General features: G+C 43.6%; 1 protein-coding gene across 4 annotated transcripts in view; it reads right to left on the bottom strand.

Annotated features, from left to right (window-relative positions):
- Window positions 1-23,202, bottom strand: part of LOC124711198 (protein bric-a-brac 1-like) — a 448,529-nt gene that overhangs the window by 219,682 nt on the left and 205,645 nt on the right. The window lies entirely within an intron of this gene.

Below are 23,202 nucleotides of genomic sequence, written 5' to 3'. Positions count from 1 at the left end.
CCTCGACAGTTAGAAACAGTGGTCGTGGGTGTGTGTGTGTGTGTGTGTGTGTGTGTGTGTGTGTGTGTGTGTGTGTGTGTGTAATCCGGAAGAAGGTCTTGAGGGTAACGGGCTTTGTGTTGTGCCTATTTGCGACTCAACACCTCCGCTATACGATGAATTGCAATATATGGTTTTCATAATATTGTCATCATTTTATCCTGGATTTTCCATTGTTTAATTACGCCAATCTTCAAACATTTTTCGTGATATATGCGTGAATTCACACACTGAGCACACGGCAGGCACGATTCCGAAAAAGTAGTCAGCTAAAAAACCGTACATGAACTTTCTCACTTTCAAAACAACCGCAGAAGTCCACCTAAGAATTTTTCGGCGTGGCACCACAGAGAGTGCTGAAAAGGCGCCGTTACCTCTGTGTACGAAATATGTTCAGAGAGTAAGTGTACTACTCTTACTTTTTTTTTAGAAAACATGTATTTGGAAAGAATTACAGGATGTTATTGATACACTTGTTGAATATTTTTCCACCAGTTAATGCACGTGATGGGCCGTGGCACCAGCTTCTTTATGCCCTTCTCTAAGAACTCTCCCGCCAGCTGTCTCCACCGCTTCTGAACCTCTTTCTACCCCTGTTCGTCGATTGAAAATTTCATTCCACTCATGTAAGCCTTCACGAAGGTGAAAAGATGATAACCTGCAGGCGCCAAGTTATGGGACTGTGGGTGGTTGTTCAAAACATCCCAACCATACGTGTCTAAGGGTGTCTTGGTGCTTACGACTGTACGAGGAAGGGCGTTGTGCAACAAACGCACTCTTCTCGTCAGCATAAACCCCCCTTTTTTTGTTTTGAATGCTCCTTTCGAGTTTAAGAGTCTCACAACGTTGTTGTGGCTAGATGATCTCCCCCAAGGCAGAAATATCGACCAAAATTGTGTGTGTTTTCAATTCCAAACATTGAGGCCATGCTTTTTTCCCCAAAAATATGGTTTTGAATATTTCAGCAGCTGGGGAATTGGTGTGACGCCACTGTGACGACTGTCTTTCTCTCTCAGGTGTGTAATGAGCGACGCACGTTTCATCTCCAGTTACAAAAGAGCTCAGAAAATCCTCACCAATCCAATCCAAGTCGTTCCTGACAATAGTGGCTGCTACTGACCCCATTTTTCTTGTGCTGCTCTTTCAGCGGTTTTGGGACCTGTCTTTACGCTCAGTTTCCGGTATTCCAGCGTTTCTTTTCCCCTAATATGAGAGAGTTCTGAAGAGCTGTCAGAACATCGCTTTCTTGCCGACATCCTTTGTGCAACTGTACACATCATGAGTTTTGTACTATCGCGTTCCTTGAATCCTCGCTCTGGTCAAGGCAACCCCCTCCAGCACACAGCGTTGCAAGCCTCAAAAAACTACAGTCCGTTATGGTCACAAAACACTTACCTCATAAAAATGTGTCTGGTTCTCTCTCTCTTTGCACGTATGCTTACAACGAAAACTTTTTAGACAACACGTCTCTAAGGTGCATCCATGAAAGTTGAACGTTGTGCTGATTCTTCGCAGCCAACAAATTTAACACATTCAAGACTCTCTTCGCAACAAAAATTCTGGTTGTGATAAGTACGTGAGCGATCATCAGCGAAGCCATCATGGAGAGGGTGCTGTTGATAACAGACGCTGAGGTGCTGCCTATGTAATCATGAAGAACCTACAGAAATGTGCTCGTTGGAACATTTAGCACTGGCACACGAAGTACACTTTAGGTGCGAAGAACTGAATTTCTTAGCCTTCGATCACTTTCAGAGCTTGAAGCACGAACAGAAGACGATGCATTCATTGTATATCCAGAACAATGGGTTTAAAGTTGTTGCTGACAGTACCATAAGATAGTATTGCTGATGCCATCGTCCAGGCAATTTTACCTTTACACATAAAGGTGTCTTACATTTAATGCTGCTAGAAAAGCATAAAAATCTCAGGAGTATGTCCAGCAAGAATGGAACTGGATCAAGCTGAAGTTGGAAACTGCCTAGTGAAACTTGTCCTGTCTCGTTGAATATGAAAATTATCATAACCGTTTAAGTTTCTTAGAAAAAGAGAACAGTACCGCTGCAGATACAGCAAATAAAATTCCATTTCAAGTTATTCTGGACAAAATTCGGTACTCAGCGACTGATTATAAATTGGAAAGAATATACCTATACCGGTAAACAAAACAAGATCTGCACAACACTGAACAGAATTATAATTTGTGCTCTACCTACATCAAACACCAGAATGATGGGACCAAAGTTAAGTAAACTTGAGTGATGGTCCATGCGTAGTGCTGCACACACCAAACGACATCGTAAGTGAATTGCGCTCACAATTACAGTTCACATTTTGTATTAATAACAATGAACAAAATGCGAGGTGAAATATTTAAGTATGTAAGTGACTTATGTATTCATGGAACGCATAGACTTAGTAACTCTTATTTTGAGCTCATTACATTACTAGTATTTGACGACATGAGCCGGCCGGTGTGGCCGTGCGGTTCTAGGCGCTTCAGTCTGGAACCGAGTGATCGCTACGGTCGCAGGTTCGAATCCTGCCTCGGGTATGTATGTGTGTGATGTCCTTAGGTTAGTTAAGTTTAAGTAGTTCTAAGTTCTAGAGGACTGATGACCATAGATGTTAAAGTCCCACAGTGCTCAGAGCCATTTGACCCTTTTTTTTTGACGACATAAGACAATGATTCCCATGTACTCTCACTTCTCTCATTTCCAATTGGAGCGACAGTCAAGCGCTGTCCAAATTTTTTTCATTGTTTGAAACTGGAAACCGTTAAGATCTCCCCTTAAAAGTCTTCATGTCAAACTTGGCACAGTCTCCCTGTAATGCTTTAAACTCCACAATGGACGTTCCAAAAACAAGGTGTACTGTACATGGCACGTGGTCAGCGCAAAGAGGATGAACATTAACAACTACGTCAGAAACCAACAGTAGAGGATAACAAACGGATTTTTACAAGCTTATCAGAACCTTGTTGGAGAGAGGTTGTGTTGCATTTAACACTCTGAGTACCACTAGTTTCTGCCTGAAATCAGTATATTATTAATTTTGTTTTCAAGTACCAATGCCTTTAACAAGAAACCACCGACGGTGCTGCAAGACAGACATCCGGTGGTACTCTGAAATGTTCTACGAGTGTAGTGCGTTGCAGCAGTCACTTGAAACGTTCTCAGCAACAGGGAGCACGGAGACTGTGCTACATGATATTTTTTTTTTTACAGTGGCCATATTGTTGAGATCACTGACAGTGACATTAGGTACTATATCTGTAATCTGAATTTGTGTTTTGATACAAGATTTTTATTTAGATCTATAATTTGTTCAAAAATGGCTCAAATGGCTCCGAGCACTATGGGACTTAACATCTATGGTCATCAGTCCCCTAGAACTTAGAACTACTTAAACCTAACTAACCTAAGGACAGCACACAACACCCAGCCATCACGAGGCAGATGAAATCCCTGACCCCGCCGGGAATCGAACCCGGGAACCCGGGCGTGGGAAGCGAGAACGCTACCGCACGACCACGAGATGCGGGCTATAATTTGTTTTATGCATTATACCTTCATGGAAGTTTCGAGGTGTGGGGATTGCGACTAGGAAAATGCGAATTTGCTTTAAAGTATCTCACATGTAATGATGGGCAGAAATAACTATGTCCTACTCGTTCCAAAATGAAACTACCTTCTTAAAACAACTGATTATTTACTGTTTGTCAATTTCCTTTTGTATTCGTTGCTTACTGTGATAATAAAAGTAACTTTCGTGAAAAATTTTAAAATAATATTTTTTTCATGTTTTTGGGACTCAAATAGTTAATGCGATGCTTCCTGCTGTTTTCGACAAGTTGAATGACAATGAAGAAACATCAAGAATTTGCAACCTACATCCAGAAGAACAATGCCAATAACGTAGACTGCTCGATTTTCTGCCACAGAATGCATACGGAAATTCCCGTCACACACAGCCCATGTCCAGAAACGTTCCGTTTCTGTGTTCCAGCCGTTTGAAAACATGTTTGCTAGGTAAGTATGCAACAGGGTAGATATGGTGGGGAGGTGCTTACGTCGGGTCGGCTGATGTCATTTGACATTTATCCTACCTTGACCTGGTTCGGGCTTCATATGCGTGTGTGTGTGTGTTAAGAGTAACACGCTTGAGTACGCGTTTGCAGAAGAAACCCAACATGATCCTTCTGAATGGCGAAGCTCACAGTAATGGAAGAGCTGCTTGTCGCCTTTATCAAGATCGTTATCCACAACGTCCGACTCCATCGCTTGCCTTTTTCACCATAATCATCAAACGGCTTCCAGAAAGAGTACCTTCATGTCAGCAGACGTAACAGTGGTGCTCCAAGGAGACGCGGCACACCGAATTGGGAGACGCCGTACTGTAAACAACAGCGTTTGTGAAAAGTGATTAGGTTTCCTTTTTGTTTCTTTGGTTATTAATGACTGGAATTGTTGAAAATGTGATGCACTGGGCCACGCCCAATAAATTACTTGTAAAAAATGGTCGAATTACCAACATGTTTTCAAATGGTTGTAGCACACAAACGGTACGTTTTCGGATACGGGTTTCAATTCCAAATATTATCTACTTAGTTCTCTCAACAGATTCTAGAAGTTTGTAACGGGAATCTCCGAACAACCTATAGACAAAAACCATTTCTCCATTGACAGAACGTGAAACGTCTATATAACGCAAACAAAAGGTAAGAAATTCGTCGTAGCCACAAGTCAAATTCATCTGCAAAAAAGGAGATGATTTTAAAGAAAGAAAGCAAATGCCAGTGTAATCCTGGTGAACAATAAGTGAAGCGTAAGTAAAGGATGTTCACTATCGATGTAAAATGACATGTGATGACTGCAATACTATACATGCACACACAGGTATTACTGCACGTGTTTGAACTAGAGCATAAATAAGAACATATGCATACACATACGTAGTGTATGTTAACTTCCAAGCGCATTAGCAGCTTGTTGCAAACGCTCCCGACGTGAACGATCTCACGATAAGCAGTGAAGACACTGCAAATAAGCGTCAAACAATATTACCCCAAGGAAGTGCAATTGGAACCTCCAAGACCTCCATATCGTTTACGCAACGTGACATTATCACCTCCCAGTTACTTCAATTTGTACACGACACAACAACAGTACAAGAGCGTAAGACTGTGAAGAAGCGTTGTGTGTGTTTAAAGGCGACATTGGCTGCAGTATGCTACAGAAGTGAGCAGACGCCAGACTTAAAAATAAAATAAAAACGCATCGCTGAAGAGAAACGTTATCGAGCAGGCGAAGTAGACTTTTCTACCCAAAATAAGAATGTGTAACACAATAAATACTCGTTTCTCTACAGCAAGAAAGACTGATAGCTTACGATGTCACAAAAGAGGATGAAAGGCGACGGAACTGTGATTAGTTACAGGGAATTATAGTTTATTATTCTTAATTCAAAGAGTGCAAAGTAAAATTTGGTTTTCAAATTTTAGGTTTTGTGACGTATGTTGTAAAACAGCTACACGCCAATGAATTGAAATGTTCCCATAATTTCATTATTCCTTAGCGTTTCATTAGACAATACGGTACAGCTATGAGAAGAATAATTAAGCTATTCAATAATTATTACTGATCATCTGTTGCATGTTTTTATGATGGCTCCTTACATAACATCGGCTTAGTTTTTTTCCGAAAATCTACATACCGTACATCACAAAGGACGGTGCTGGTCCACTTTTTATTATATTACCTATTGATAAATTCCATGCTCTCTGTGGCACCTACGGTCGGAACGTGCACGTAACGATCTGTCTGCGACTTAGGGCTTCCTATCGTGGGGCTTCCTACAAGGGTGCAGCAGGTAGCGAAGCTGTCCCGTGCACCGGTTCCCTGACGAGGAGTTTGCGAACTGAGCCTCCCTCACTGCTTGTCTACCCCAGTCGCTCACCCTCAGCGCAGGTGTGGTCACCGTTTCTCAGGCAGTGCCGTCGTCGATAGCTTTCGTCCCGTGCGTTTTCCTATACAGCTTCTGTTCTGTGCAGTGTACACGATGGAAGTGATAACAACGAAAGGGAGGCCGTGTCTTCATCACGGATGGTCATCGCTAACGTATTTATAGGAAAAATGAAGAATATACGAACTGGATGTACGTCCATTATGAACGGAGTACGTGCAAAGGCCGTTTAAAAATTGCAAATGGTGAAATCGTTGCTCAACAACAACATTGTTGTCCACCTGACAAAACAGATGTAGAGATAAAGAAAAGTCTACGTAATTGCAGAAAAAGAGTTCGTGCCTGCAGTACAAATTTTTAAGCAGGAATTTCAAGATCTGAAACATAAAGGATTAGAATTCGTGGCGTATATTCCGAATTATGAAAGCTCCAACACTCAATTGTGTAAGGCGACAAGAGGCGCTATTGGGGCGACCCAGAACCCTGGCTCTAGTTCGGAAATTCATCTTAGCGGAGACCTTTTGAAATCAACAGAAGGTAATAGTTTTTTGAAGATTGATTATAGCTCTCTTCCAGGCAAAAAACTTCTAGTATTTGCTTGTGAAGAAGCAGAGAAAATCCTTTGTGACAACGGAACTGTGCTTATGGATGGGACATTTGACAGCTGTTCGAAACAGTTCAAACAATTGTACACAATCCATGTCGACATCGGAAGTACAGAAGAGGCAACTAAGATATTTCCTGTTTGCTTTGCTGCCAGCAAAAGTCAAAATTCATAGGAAAGACTTTTTTCTCGGTTGAAATCTAAGATGCCTGGGTGGTCACCAAAAACTGCAGTGCTAGATTTTGAAATGGCTACAATTAAAGCAATGAATTCCGTGTTCCCTGAAACACAACTTTCCGGTTGTAATTTTCTCTTTAACCAGTGTCTGTGGAAGAAGATACAGGAACTGGGATTAACAGAAGACTACAGGGATAGGGAGGAAGTCCGATTGTTTTGTCGCAATTGTTCTGCAGTGGCACATCTTCCACTTAACACTGTCGATCAAGCGTGGATTTTAATAATGGAACGCATGCCCAGCAGAGAGATCACAGCATGAAGACCCTGGAGATTTAAAAAGGTGTTTAAAATCTCTAGCCTTTTTACAAAAAATTGAATAAGAAATTACGATTGATAAGGAAAAAGTTATCAATTTGCTACTTTAATGTTGAACAACAAGAAGAAATAAACAACAATAACAAAAACAACAAAAAATAAATAAAATGAGAAAAAAATTAAACATGTCTATGTACTACGTGCATTAGCCAGGCCTAAGCCTGGATAAAATGTGAAGGGATGTTCTTATTTTCATGTCAGTCGGAAAGTTCACGGTTACGATATTTATTTGTAGTCGGAAACACGTGCGTCACCACGAAAGGGGTCTAGAGATTCCAAAAGGTTGGGTGATAAAAAATTCACCGCGATGTTCTGTGTGAAAAATTCTGGGATTTGCTGTGGGCCTTAAAAATATTGTTTCAAAACGGTATGTGTAAATACAGCACACATTTTACCAGCATCAACAATTTCGCAAAGTTAACTTGCCGATTCTGGAGTTTCGTCATATATGTCATACGAAACTAATTATTTGATTTTGGCGGATCTCAATCACAAAAGTACGCTTTTAACGGTATTTCTGAAGTTCTAATACAAAATCTGCTAATTATTTAATTTTTAACTCAACAAAATTGAAATTTTAATTGGTAAATTACTTACATAACATGGTCACTCGTCCTGTGAAGCTTCCAGAATTTTTGGTGAAGAAGGCGGAATGAGGACTCGGACAGCTGGTTGCCCACGTTTCTGTTAGTCTTTTAAACACGATCATATTTGCCTTTATTGTGCTCCAACAGGAGCATTTTTCAGCTGATTATTATGTAGTTCATTTTATAAAGATGAAATTCCAACTAGCCTAGATGAACTTTTGTGGAGTCGTCTATATCAAGCAACAAATTTTATCATCTGTAGACATCAAGAACAACATTCTACTTATCGAGACTTTATACGTCGCATCTAACCATAGCAAAATATTCTGTAATTTCTTTCAGATGAACACGCCCATTGTTGCCTAAATCTTTAATTACTAACAGTAAACCCAGCGTTGCCCGGTTTTTTCTAATAGTACATCAAATTCACACTAACACCCGTAATTTATGTATTTATTACAGTGTTCCATTAGTCATTCACCACCTTCCCCCTTTCCCTGTTTACCTATTGCTCCCTCTCTCCTTTAATCTGCTTCTCTCACTGATCTGGATGCACCTCCTCCCCCCCCTCCCCGACCACATCACGTTCTCCTCTCTCCGTATATCTCCTCCTCTACCTCCGTCATGCTATCTCCTCTTTCCCCGTCTATGAAAAAATACGTATATCTGCCAACTTTCGTGCTGATTGACGAAACGATGTTGAATTTATTTAAAGGTAGGCCTACCATCCAGCTTGTATAAATGCCTTCACCACGAAAACATACATACATGAGCCAACTCCCAGGGTGATCAGTCAAACGGTGTGCAATTCTGTTGTAAGGTACCCTCCGCTATACACCGTATGAAATTTCACGTAGACGGTGAGGTTCTCCAGGATTTGAAGATCAAATGTACAAAATTTCATCAAGACCAGAGCAACACTGCGGATTTTGTTGAAATGCGTAAGTAAAGTACCCTCCACCATGCACTGGACGAAGTTTTATGTAGACAGTGACCTTCCTCTTGGTTTGAGAAATAGGGATTCATTTTTATACACCCCGCTCGCCCTATGCCGACTTAGTTGCGAAACATAAATAATAGATTCGAGCAACAGAAATCATTACATGATCATGTAATGATTTCTGTCGTATAAGGGGCAACATAGCTATTAAATAATAGCAACGAGATTACAAGAGCAGTCACTTTCAGCATTACGTAAAATAATTTTATACCTTGTAAATTATCACGATACAAAATGAACATGATAAGCAATGTGGGACTTCCTCCCGTTTGCGTTTGAAACTCTCGGAGAAATCATTTGTGGTGAGGAGGGTGGGAGGGGGCAGCAAGGGGAGCCCCGATTTATTTTGCCGACCCGGGCCTCTGACAAGTTTAGTGTGTCACTGCTGGTAGGAAACCCCACGACACCGATCTGTCCGCGCACATCACATTTGCGCTGTTAGGTCATTGCGAGAGGGCGGTAGGTTTGCGCTGATACGTGATGTGTGTAAATCTAGAAGCTAGAGGTTTGAACAAAATTTCTCAATTTACTGAAATATATATGTGGGTCATACGTTTGTGGAAAACTGAGACCAAGGATTCAAGTGATGGGAGACAAGGATGCAGATGGTGGTTCCGCCATCTTTGCACTTGAAATTGGTAGCATACCTTCTCTGAATACTGCCTTATAGTAAAATATTTTGTGGCAGCGTGGATGAAGTAAAAATAGAAGTATTTATTCTACAAAACAGTGCAGTCAGAATACTGTGTTGACAAAGTAATGTCTTGTAGCAAGTCTTCGGGTACGCTCTTATACTTTTGTGCCAATACATTTGCTCCCTGATAGACTTCGTGTTTCGTAACAAGACTGAATCAATGGTAAACAGCGTAATTCACTACAGCAATGCTAAAAGTAAAACTCTCGAGTTATATATTCCGGTGCAACAGTTTATAAAAAGTTGCTTCAGACAGAGAAAGGAAAATTCCCTTTTTTTTCAGAAACGAAGTACAACATACTTCACTCGCTACTCCTATGATCTACAACGAAGTATGGAGTTCAAAATACGACTAAAAGAGTAAAAATAATTTCTGTCACTGGTCACAATCAATATAAAGGGGGAAAAGTATTTAAACCGACAAACTCTGGGCGGTTGTAGGGGAAATCAAAACAAATATTTTTCCCTAATGTCATTTTTTCCTATGAGGAGTATTTAAACCAGTAGAGGAAGATTTCTCTGGCGGCAAATTAATGAAACCAACAAACACTTTTCCATTTTTTATGACCAAGAGTCAACAAATTAACACAACCCAATTTCAGTTACAGTAGATTTTCAAAAATGCCTCCATTGGCACGTAAACAAAGGTTATATCATCGGATCATGTTCTGTCTGACATGGGCAAAAACCCCCAGGAGTATCCTGAATTGTTCCTGCTGCTGCTACTATCCGGGCAACCAGATCCTCTTCTGATGCAACAGGAGTTGCGTAAACAGGGTTGCGCATCTCTTCTCACACAAAAAAGTCCAGAGGGGACATATCTGGGGATCGAGCAGGCGATGGTGCAGGACCACCTCTGCCAATTCACATTTCTGGGAACCGTCGGTCCAGGAAACGACGCACACGACGACTGAAACGTGCCGGCGCCCCGTCATGTTGGAAGCATATGCTTTGTCTTGCAGCGAGCGAGACGTCTTCCGGCAATTCTGAGAATGCTCTAGCGAGAAAATTGTAATATTGCCTGCCATTTAATGGCCTAGGTAGCCGATCGGCCCAATTAAACAGTCCCCAACAACACCGACCCACACATTAACGAAGAACTGCACTTGATGAGCGCTAGTAACTGTGGCATGTGGGTCATCCTCACTCCAAACATGCGAATTGCGCATGTTGAAGAGTCCATCACGCCCGAAAGTTGCTTCATCGGTAAACATAGAGGATGGAAATGCAGGATGCATTTCACACTGTTCCAGGTACTACTGCGAAAACTGTGCTCTGGGTGAATAATCAACTGGTTCCTGGTTGTGGACACGCTGTAAGTGCAATGGACGAAACAATTGCTCTCTAAGGACTGTTCTTATATTCGTCTGATGCGTCCCCACGCTACGTGCAGTTGCACGAGTGCCGATTGAAGGCTCCCGCTCCACATGCTGCCAGACAGCTTCCTCAAATTGCAGAGTACTTGCCGTGCAACGGCGTCCCTGTCCAGGTAATCTGCTAAATGACCCGGTCTCACGCAGACGTTGGTACACAGCAGCAAAGGTCGTATGATGCGGGATACGGCGCTTAGGATATTGTTGTTGATAAAGCCGCTGTGCAGCTCGTCCGTTGTGGTGCGCTACGTAGTGCGCACCAACCACATCAGTGTACTCACTCCAGGTGTATCGCTTCATTAGTAAACAGACAATGCACTACTACACTGGTGAACAGCTGTTGCATACAACTGAAGAGCTCCCCTACAACCTCCCAGAGTTTGTCGGTTTAAATACTTTTCACCCTGTATTAACATAAATGAAGTGGCTGCATTCATCGAATTCTCCTTCAGGGCAGTCACATTTTTCAGGTATTGTTTCGCTTAACGGTTGTTTGGACGGTGCTGTCGAAAATTCTTGATCTTTGTAACTTCTCTCCGTTCCCATGAATGATAATGTCGCTATCAGCCGCTCGTATGGTGAAATTACTCTCCTCATACAGGAATATTCCCGTGTTAAATGAAAGTTGCAAAGTAACTAAATATCTTAAAACTGGCGTTGCTTAAAGAGCCACCGTCTTGACCATTTACGATGCTCTTTCTGCCTCTGACGCTTTTTTAAAAACATTTAGGGCTATTTCCGAGAGCAGAATTTTCCTTCATTATCAGTTATGAAATTTCCTTTGCGAGACGGTAGCCGATTTTCAGTGAAAGTGCTTTCAGACACCGAAAAGCCTGGCGGCGACCTACGGGGTGTGGAGCTTGCATGGCGTCACAGAGTTGGTGCTGCACCAGTGCGCGGTACCACTGACATCTTGGAAACCCCGCAGGCTTCTCCCATGTTTCTTCTCCGTTTCTTGGTGCTTACAATAACTTTAGGAATTTCTGGGTGTTGTCGGTAACCCATCCGTCGTATCTGAGAAACCTGTCGGATGACATTAAGCGTGAAGTGAGCTCATAAATCGCGTATGTAATGAGACAAATGCAATCGGATGAAAGCACAAGAACAATTTTGAATGTGCTCTTAGACGTACTGCCAAAAGTTATCTACAGAGAAGGACGTCTGAATGGGATCTCGGAAAGCAAGAAAATTGTTACTGAAATTCAGGTAAACACACTCTTCAGAAAAAAAAGAAACTGACGGTCCACGAAGGAATTGTCCGAATGGGTCAGATATCAGTAGACGTTATGCACAGACAAACAAATGATTACAATTTCAGAAAAATTGAGTGATTTATTTAAGAGGAAGAGCTTCACAAATTCAGCAAGTCAATGCGTTGGTCCACCTCTGGCCTTTGTGAAAGCAGTTACTCGACTTGGCACTGACTGACATTGTCGTTGGATGTCCTACTGAAGGATATTTTGGTATTTCGCAAAATTGTGTCAATAAGCGCGTCAGCGGCCTCGTTTCCTGTCAGACCGATGTGACCAGGAACCCACAAACATCACAGTGGCTCCATCAAGAGTGAGCAACTGACAGCTTTCCCGGACCCGTTGCACTGAGGGACGAACGGTGTACAGCACACAGAGGCTCTGAAGGGCGCTGAGAGAGTGAGCAGATGGCTCAATTGGAACGCCTGTGTCGCCGGATGTACCCCGTGGCCTGATACAGGGCGAAGACCTCTGCTGGCAATGTAGAGCAGTGTTCCGGAAGCCGATACCGAAAAACGTCGACACAATGACGAAGGCATCCCACTAGAATCCATCTTAGGGCCATTGCTTTTTCTTGTGTACATTAATGATCTCTCATCAGTTACACTGCCAGAAGCAGAGTTCGTTTTGTTTGCAGATGACAAGTATTGCAATAAATAATATGTCGAGCGTAGTTATAAAAAGATCTGCTAATGATATTTTCATGGATATTAATAAATGGTTTAAAGCCAACTCACTGACAATCTTCGAAAAGACTCACTATATGCAATTCAGAACCTGTAAGAGGTTTCCACCCAGCATATGCATAAAGATGGAAGAAGAGCAGATAGAAGAGGTTGACAGTCTTAAATTCCTGGGATTACAACTTGATAATAAATTCAGTTGGGAGGAGCACACCACAGAACTGCAGAAACGCCTTAACAAATCTGTATTTGCAATTCGAATGTTAGCAGACATAGGCGACATAAAAATGAAAAAGCTAGCATACTTTGCCTACTTTCATTCCATAATGTCATATGGTATAATATTTTGGGGTAACTCTTCAAGTCAAACAAAAGTTTTCAGAGTCCAAAAGCGTGTAATACGTATTATTTGTGGAGTAAATTCACGGACGTCCTGTAGAAACCTCTTCAAAGAACTGGGTATACTAACAATTGCCTCTCAGTATATTTACTCCTTAATGAAATTTGTCCTAAATAATACATCTCTTTTCCAACAAACAGCTCAGTTCATACATGCAATACCAGGAACAAAAACGATCTGCACAAGGACTTAAAAGCACTTACTTTAGTTCAAAAAGGGGTCCACTACTGAGGAACACTCATCTTCAATAATTTGCCAGCAAACATAAAAAATTTAGTTACAAATAAAGATCAGTTTAAAAGAAGCCTGAAAGACTTACTAGTGGCCAACTCCTTGTACTCCATTGGCGAATTTTTTATAGAAACAAATGATGTATTGTATATATTCATACTATTAGTATTGTTATTTCAGCTTTTTAAAAAATGACATGTTCCACATCCACGAGGATCTCCTCAACACCGATCTATGGAACGAAAAACTAATCTAATCTAAACACCCGACACAAGGTCAGCCCGAGACCCATCAGTGTGCACGAAGGGTACTATCGCGAAATTCAATGCTAAGGTCGTGAAAGGCGATAGAGTGAGGATGGAGTGGTGTCCTTAGGAAGCGAATGAAGGCCAAGGTGAACACGGGCCACCGCACGAAGCCAAGGTGGTGAAGGGTTCACACCCACTGGGAGAGTCGAAGGGACTGTGAAGTTAATCTGTCGGAGCAAGAACCGAAAGCGAACTCCAGGAGGTAACAGAAGAGGCCCGCCCCGGTAGTCCAGACGGTAGAATACTTTCCCGCAAAAGGTAAAAGTACCGCGTTCGAGTCTCGGTCCAGCACTCAGTTTTAATCTACCAGGAAGTTTCATATCAGCGTATCCCGCTCCAGAGTGAAAATTTCGTTCTGTGAATGATGATTTGCTGAACTTCGTCTATGCATAACGAAAGTGTTGATCTTAGTGGATAGTACTGGATTTTTTCCTTCCACACTAATTAAAATACTAATTAATATAGTGTAGACTTTACTGTTTCGGAAGGACAAGGAATGGGACTGACAAAGAGTTTGAAACATTGATTTTGTAGTTTGGGCGAAATGTATTGTAGCACCGAAAAGAAAATAATACTACGAGGCGTGTTTTTTTTTAAAGTAAGTACCGTTTTGGTTCAAATGGTTCAAATGGCTCCCAGTTCTATGCGACTTAACTTCTGACGTCATCAATAGCCTAGAACTAATTAAACCTAACTAACCTAAGGACATCACACACATCCATGCCCGAGGCAGGATTCGAACCTGCGACCGTAACGGTCGCTCCGTTCCAGACTGTAGCGCCTAGAACCGCACGGCCACTCCGGCCGGCTAAGTACCGTTTTGAAATTAAGACTTGCTAAGATATCTCAATAATTTTGTTTTTACATGAAAGCCTGTACCTTAATATACGCACTGACGCCATTACAGTCTGATTCTTCCTTGTTTACGTTGTGTACTGAGTGTTTAAGATGCCTCCGATAATCGTGAGTCCCGCCGACTGTGAAGTACGGACTGTTATACGATTTCTTAGTGCTAAAGGTCTAAAAGCGATCGATGTTCATCGTGAGATCTGTGCAGTTTACGGAGAAAACATTATGAGTGTTGGAATGGTAAGAAAGTGGGTGAGAGCATTTAAAGGTGGCCGCACAAATGTGCATGATGAACAACGGAGTGGGCGTCCTTCGGTCGTTAATGAAAGTTTGGTGCAGGAAGTGGACAATAAGGTGGGAGAAAACAGACGCTTTACGATTTCCTCCTTGCGGGATGACTTTCCTAATGTTTCTCGTAGTGTTTTGTATGGCATTGTGACCGAGCACTTGAATTACCGAAAATTGTGCGCACGTTGGGTACCGAAAATGTTGACGGATGTGCACAAAACCAAACGTTTAGACAGTGCATTGACTTTCCTTGAGCGGTACCACAACGACGGTGACGATTTCGTAAGCCAAATTGTTACGAGCGATGAAAAATGGGTGGCCTACGTCACACCAGAATCAAATCAACAATCCATGGAAGTTGAGCAAGGGCATCGTTTTGCTGCATGACAATGCCCGTCTGCATGTGGTGAATCAGACCAAAGATCTCATCACACCTTTTCGATGGGAAACTCTAGATCATCCTCCGTACAGCCCCGATCTTGCGCCCAGTGACTACCATCTCTGTCCGCAGCTCGTGGTCGTGCGGTAGCGTTCTCGCTTCCCACGCCCGGGTTCCCGGGTTCGATTCCCGGCGGGGTCAGGAATTTTCTCTGCCTCGTGATGACTGGGTGTTGTGTGCTGTCCTTAGGTTAGTTAGGTTTAAGTAGTTCTAAGTTCTAGGGGACTGATGACCATAGCTGTTAAGTCCCATAGTGCTCAGAGCCATTTGAACCATTTGACTACCATCTGAAGAAACACCTGGCGGTCAGCGTCTTCAAGACTATGTCAAAACAGTGGTGATGTAGTGGTTAACAAGTCAGGCGGTAGAGTTCTATGAGGAGGGTATTCAAAAATTGGTACAACGTTATGACAAGTGCCTCAATATTGACGGAAATTATGTAGAAAAGTAGATTAAGATATAGGCTTTCATGTAAAAATAAAATTATTGAGATATCTTAGCACGTCTTTTTTTTAAATTTCAAAACGGTACTTACTTAAAAAAACACGCCTCGTATATGACATAAAATACAACGCATCTTTCCGTTAGTGTAGGTAGCGAAGTCAGCTGCAGTGAAGTGAAGTTACAGTCGTGTTGTACAAAAGGTAGCGTCTAAATTTTTGACTGTTGCTGCCACGGATTTTAAGAAAAACTCCGTGTCGTCCTCAATTTCGAGGTCCACTAGCTTATCGCTGTAGTTTTGTTCTGTTGGCTGCGGGTCGATGGACGAGCGGAGAAGAGGTGTCCGGTGCTCCTCCAACCAAGCAAGCTGCGACGTGCGGGACAAACTCCTCCAGAAGAACGCAGGCATTTTCCGCAGCGGCTCTGCGTTGTTCGCAGACTAGGAAAACGGTCTGATATGCTGGTATTGTGCGAGTCGGCAGTAGGAATGGGGTTTATCGCTGACGCAACCGGTTTTCGGTTATATCGATATTTTTCAACGACAGTTTACATGGACTGTTAAAACCGCTCAGAATGACTGATATCTAAAATAACCGATTTTCGGTTTTTTATTCCTGTTGTTTCCTGTAATAAAGATAGTAATCGAACGAAGACAAACATTTTGACTCGCTCAGTTTCAAGCTACAAAGAATGAAAATATTGAAGAGGCAAATAAAAGACAAATTAAGTCTGTTCACCGTTTGCTGCTTTGGTGACTGAATACTAAAAAACACACCATTTTTTAAACTCTGCTGAAACATGCTGTAATCGGGTATCATACCACTATTTGGGCATTACGAATAATCAATGTTAAAGAGAGAAAACTGAGGTTGATGAACTGCGTTTTTCGTGTTAATTTGTCCGCTTTCAAGGGCTACGATCAAATAAAGGAATGTTATGTGGGGAAGCAGTTCAGGAGCTTTCTATTTTTATTGCAACTTTGAACGAACTGATAACCCTTCAAGATGTCTCCACGTATTACGTCAAAAGTTCGTTGTAGCTTCTCCGGATTTTAATCTTTTAAAGAATATGGAGCATTGTACTTCACAGACGCCGCACTTCTTAAAATACTTAGAGACAAGAGGTGGTGCCATTCCGTAATACAAATGATATCCGATAACGACAGTGAGAAACTGACATATAAACTAGATAGCGCAAGTCTTGCAAACTGCATGTACACGCGTACCAGCCAATAGCCTCGCCGCATGATAAATGATACATTACTGTCTCAGCAATGCTGTACTTATTCTTATGCCTTTTGTCTGTCTGTCGTTTCTGTAGGTATTATTATTAGAACAATAATGACACAGAAAAGGAAGTGGTGTGTGTCATGTCAAACTAACGAGATGGCCGTATAGGCTGAACCACGGCCGGACCTCATGTCGGCTGGCATTTCAGGCCACCAAAGACGTTGGAAGAGGCTGGACCATCACAACAAGAAGTGAGATGGAGCTATATGCAAAAGACAGAAACGATTTCACGCCACAGCGGAAAATCTGCGGAAGACTGTGACGGGACTGGCGCAGAGCGAATAGAGATACATATTAAAAAGTTTGGCTGCAACAGTAACAGCGGGAAATTCTGTGTCGTGGTTGGGTACAAACGCGCACGGATACATGAAAGTCCGTGTCGTGACCGGCTACCAACGCTCACGGATCCATGCGGCGAAGAACGGCCAAGTTTGCAAAAATCTGAGTGGGGACTCTAGGGTCGGCAATGGACCGGAACAATCGCGGTGTCTGGCTGCCCTGCTTGGAGAGCGCAGAGAGAAGTCGGTTGGAGAAATTACGGGCAGAGTCCAAAGGTTACTCCAGAAGTATGAATAGTGTAGAGCATACTACTCCATACACGTAGTATTATCTGTTCCTCTGAGAAGAGAAATAGATTTGTACTAACTTGTGGTGTTCATATGCAATCTGAAGTGTGCCTTTGCTGCCGCGCACTTAAGTCGACCAACTACTCTTGGCATATGTGCAAGTAGCTTGAGTATTGACTCGTGACGGACTCCGCAATTGAACACTTACGTACAGGAGTTTACTGACAGCCGGCCGCTGTGGCCGAGCGGTTCTAGGAGCTTCAGTCCGCGCTGCTGCTACGGTCGCACGTTCGAATCCTGCCTCGGGCATGGAAATGTGCGGTGTCCTTAGGTTAGTTAGGTTCTAAGTCTAGGGGACTGATGACCTCAGATGTGAACTCCCATAGTGCTCAGAGCCATTTGAACCATTTTGAGTTAACGGACGCAAATTACGTCCACGTTTGAGATTAAAGCCAAGCTCGCTCACGGGAAAGACGGCATCACGACGTTGGCTGGGCCGACCGTCGTAATCATCACGGAGAATTACGGTGATATTAGCGATCATCAGCCAAAGTACGGCACTCTAATTCTAAACGAGTTCGTGTCCCACTAGCTCTCTTGACTGGTGCTTTCTGAGTCTGTGTCCGTTAAGGCAGAGCTTCAATAGAGTCACTTGCGGGTTCAGTGTTGACTTAAGGAGTTAGGAAAAGAGGATAGATTGTGCCAATGATAGGCTAGTTAGGTTAGCGAGTGTATTGGAGTGTTAGGCTAGAAATATTGCTCATCCTGTTTTCTGAGTAAATCTTAATTTGGTATCATATGCTAATCGCCGCATTATTGATTTCGTAGCTAGCAAGCACCATATTTTTGTTTAATAATTAGAGTGTAATGATAATTTCGATGCAAACAATACTGGTGACCGCGTTTAAACAAGTCAGATAGCAACTCATGGTCGACTAAGACTACCAGTAGATATTATTCAATATATCGATAACTATACAATAAATACCCCCGAAAGTTGCACTTTCTACATCTACATCGATACTCTGCAAATCACATTTAAATGCCTGGCAGAGGGTTCATGGAACCACCTTCACAATTCTCTGTTATTCTAAGCCGGCCGGTGTGGCCGTGCGGTTAAAGGCGCTTCAGTCTGGAATCGCGTGACCGCTACGGTCGCAGGTTCGAATCCTGCTTCGGGCATGGATGTGTGTGATGTCCTTAGGTTAGTTAGGTTTAAGTAGTTCTAAGTTCTAGGCGACTGATGACCTCAGAAGTTAAGTCGCATAGTGCTCAGAGCCATTTGAACCATTTATTATTCTAATCTCGTATAGCGTGCAGGAAGAATAAACATCTATACCTTTCCCTTATTTTATCGTGGTGATCGTTCCGCCCTATGTAGGTGGGTGTCAACAAAATATTATCGCATTCGGAGGAGAAAGTTGGTGACTGGAATTTCGTGAGAAGATTCAGTCGCAACGAAAAACGCCTTTCTTTTGATGATTTCCAGCCCAAATCCTGTATCATTTCTATGACACTCTCTCCCATATTTCGCGACAATACAAAACGTGCTGCCTTTCTTTGAACTGTTTCGATGTACTCCGTCAGTCCTATCTGGTAAGGATCCCACACCGCGCAGCAGTATTCTAAAAGAGGACGGATAAGCGTAGTGTAGGCGGTCTCCTTAGTAGGTTGTTACATTTTCTAAGTGTCCTGCCAATAAAACGCAGCCTTTGGTTAGCTTTCCCACAACATTTTCTGTGTTCTTTCCAATTTAAGTTGTTCGTAATTGTAATACGTAAGTTGTTGTCGTTGTGGTCTTCAGTCCAGAGACTAGTTTGATGCAGCTCTCCATGCTACTCTATCCCGTGCAAGCCTCTTCATCTCCTAGTACGTACTGCAGCCTACATCCTTCTGAATCTGCTTAGTGTATTCATCTCTTGGTCTCCCTCTACGATTTTTACCCTCCACGCTGCCATCTGTGATAACCGAGACCAAACAAATATCGAACTAAAATACTGCTATCGGTTTTAGCCGGGCGGTTTTTCCCATTCTTAGTGGAGAGCGCGGTTACGCACGCGGCAGCATGTTGCGGGAAATTCTGACAGCTAGGAAAGCATGACTTCTCTCTCTCTCTCTCTCTCTCTCTCTCTCTCTCTCTATATATATATATATATATATACGGTTTACGCATTCGCATCGGAAACGGGCAGGTGAAGAAATACGAAGAAAATAGAAGAGCGGCCACATAAAGGCAGCTGCAGGCACCTGTTGTGCGCCAGTCGACGCTGGAGCCCTGTCGGCGAATCTTCTGCACGAAGCGCTGCACCGCCATGTGGTTGAGGCCGTGCGCGCGCGCCGCCACGCGCAGCGACTGCCCCTGCTGCAGCACGGCCGCCGCCGCAGACTGCTTCCGCTCAGCCCGCAGCGCCGCCTCCTGCTGCTCCGCCACCACGCCCGACCACTGCCGAGGAGACACCCCTGCGCCTGCCCTGTCCTCACACGTCAGCCACGCAGCTACACCGTGCACCACACAGCGGCCTCTGCTACCCTCGCCAGCTTCTCGGCACTCCTCCGTACTTTACCCTAGCAATACCAACGCATAACCCATACCGCGTAATACCAGGGGGAGATGCGCTTTATACCCAACACAAACAATCGTTGAATGTTGCTAACTTTTGCCAACACATGGCCCTACTGTTTGAACAGTACGTACACACATCAAAACTAGTTTTGCATCACCTCCGAGAGTTCCGGAACCTATACAAAAAATTTCCACCCATTTTATTGCTCATGAAAACCACACACTGCATGTTGTACCACCATACAGCGAGATCTCCACTGGTGGAGGTCCAGACTGCTGCACACACCGGTACCTCTAATACCCAGTAGCACGTCCTCCTGCATTGATGCATTCCTGTATTCGTCGTGGCATACTATCCAAAAGTTCATCAAGGCACTGTTGGTCCAGACTGTCCCACTGCTCAATGGCGATTCGGCGTACATCCCTCACAGTGGTTGGAGGGTCAAGTCGTCCATAAACAGCCCTTTTCAATCTATCCCAGGCATGTTCGATTGGGTTCATGTATGGAGAACATGCTGGCCACTCTAGTCGAGCGATGTCGTTATCCTGAAGGAAGTCATTCACGAGATGCTCACGATGGCGGTGCGAATTGTCGTCCTTCAAGACGAATGCCTCGCCAATATGCTGCCAATATGGTTGCACTATCGGTCGAGAATGGCATTCACGTGTCGTACAGCCGTTACGGCGACTTCCATGACCACCAGCGGCGTACGTCGGCCCCACATAATGCCTACCCAAAACAGCAGCAGACCTCCACCTTGCTGCAGCCGGGCTCGGTGGCCGAGCAGTTCAAGGTGCTTCAGTCTGGAACCGCGCGACTGCTACGGTCGCAGGTTCGAATCCTGCCTCGGGCATGGATGTGTGTGATGTCCTTAGGTTAGGTAGGTTTAAGTAGTTCTATGTTCTAGGGGACTGATGAGCTCAGATATTCCCATAGTGCTCACAGCCATTTGAACCATTTTTGAACTTCGCTGCACTCGCTGGACACTGTGTCTAAGGCGATCAGCCTGACCGGGTTCCTCCAAACACGTCTCCGACGATTGTCTGGTTGAAGGCAATGCGACGCTCATCGGTGAAGAGAACGTGATGACAATCCTGAGCGGTCCATTCGGCATGTTGTTAGGCACATCTGTACCGCGATGCATGCTGACGTGTTTGCAAAAATGGCCCTCGCCATGGACGTTGGGAGTGAAGTTGCGCATCATGCAGCCTATTGCGCAGAGTTTGAATCTTAACACGACGTCCTGTGGCTGCACGATAAACATTGTTCAATGTGGTGGCGTAGCTGTCTGCGTTTCTCCGAGCCATAATTCGTAGGTAGCAGTCATCCACCGCAGTAGTAGCCCTCGGGAGGCCTGAGCGAGGCATGTCCTCGACCCTGTATCTCTGTATATCCTCCATGTCCGAACAACATCGCCTTAGTTCACTCCGGGACGCCTGGACACTTCACTTCCATTTGTTGAGAGCCCTTCCAGGCACAAAGTAACAATACGGACGCGATCGAACCGCGGTATTGACCGTCAAGATAGGGTCGAACTACAGAGAACAAGAGCCGTATACCTCCTTCCTGGTGGAATGACTGGAACTGACCGGCTGTCGGACCCCCTCCGTCTAATATGCGCTGTTCATGCATGGTTCTTTACGTGTTTGGGCGGATTTAGTGACATCTCTGAACAGCCAAAGGGACTGTGTCTTTGATACAATATCCACAGTCAACGTCTATCTTCAGAACTTCTGGGAACCGGGGTAATGCAAAACGTTTATTGATTTATGTGGATTCCAGAACGTGACAACATCTATTAGCACAATTTCAGCAGTTCCAACGCATTTTCCGTAATATGTGCACCGAGGGGAGGGGTACTTAAGGGCCATAAGAGGGGCCTTCAATCTGAAAATGATATTCGCTGCAGAAATCACATTCACTATGAAGACTTAAATTTTTCAACTTACGTGTTGCGAAAAATTTTAAAAAATTGCGGAATCTGCTACAGGTATCACTAAAACCGGTAATTTTTTTTCACAATTCTGAAATACACTGAGGTGATAAAACTAATGCACAGATACAGCTGGTAGTTACCGCGTACCCGAGGTATAAAACGGCAGTGCACTGGTGGAGCTCTCATTCGTACTCAGGTAACTAATCTGAAACGGCTTCCGGCATCATTATCGCCCCACGACTCTGAACGTGGAGTGGTTGTTGGAGACAGACGCACCGAACATTCCTTTTAGGAAATAGGTATTTCAATATTTTGAGATCCAAAGGTGTCAAGAGTGTGTCGAGAATACGAAATACCTCTCACCATGGACAACGCAGTGCCCGTCAGCCTACAGCAACGGTTGTATAAAGTTGTGAGTGTTGACGGACAAGCAACACTACGTTACCGCAGAAATCTATGTGGGACGTACGATGAAAGGATCCGTTGTGTCAATAGAGTCCCGATTTCACTTTTTAAGAGCTGGTAGTAGGATTAGAGCGACAGTAAGCCAGGGACAAAAGTTGTCAACCAGGCATTGTGCGAGCTGGTCGTGGTTCCATAAGGGTGCACGCCGTGTTTACATGGAATGGACTGGATCCTCTGGTCTAACTGACTGGAAATGATTATGTTCGGCTGCTTGGAGACTATGTGCAGCCATTCATGAACTTCACGTTCCCAAACAAAATTGGAATTTTTATGGATGACAATGCATAATGACGCCGGGCCACAACTGTTCGCGATTGGTTTGAAGAACTTCCTGAACAATTCCAGCGAATGATTTGGCGCCCCAGTTCGCCCGAGATGAATCCATCAAACATTTATGGGGCATAGTCCAGAGGTCAGCTGGGGCACAAAATGCTGCACGGGCAACTCTTTCGTAATTACGGGCGGCTGTAGAGGCAGCGTGGTTCAATATTTCTACAGGGCACTTCCAACGACTTGTTGAGTCCATGCCATGTCGAGTTGCTGCACTACGCCGGGCGATTTTTGTGAGATAAGTGTTACTGTAACATTTAATGCAACTGCGGGATCTAGTACAAGAATTTATTAGAAGCAATAATTATTTTATCAAATTTCTGAAATATAAAGTAAATGATTAGAGTACA

Source organism: Schistocerca piceifrons, chromosome 8, assembly GCF_021461385.2.
Source record: "Schistocerca piceifrons isolate TAMUIC-IGC-003096 chromosome 8, iqSchPice1.1, whole genome shotgun sequence".
NCBI classification, from domain to species: Eukaryota; Metazoa; Arthropoda; class Insecta; order Orthoptera; family Acrididae; genus Schistocerca; species Schistocerca piceifrons.
Note: the sequence above shows the minus strand (reverse complement) of the source record. Positions and strands in the feature narration are given on the sequence as shown.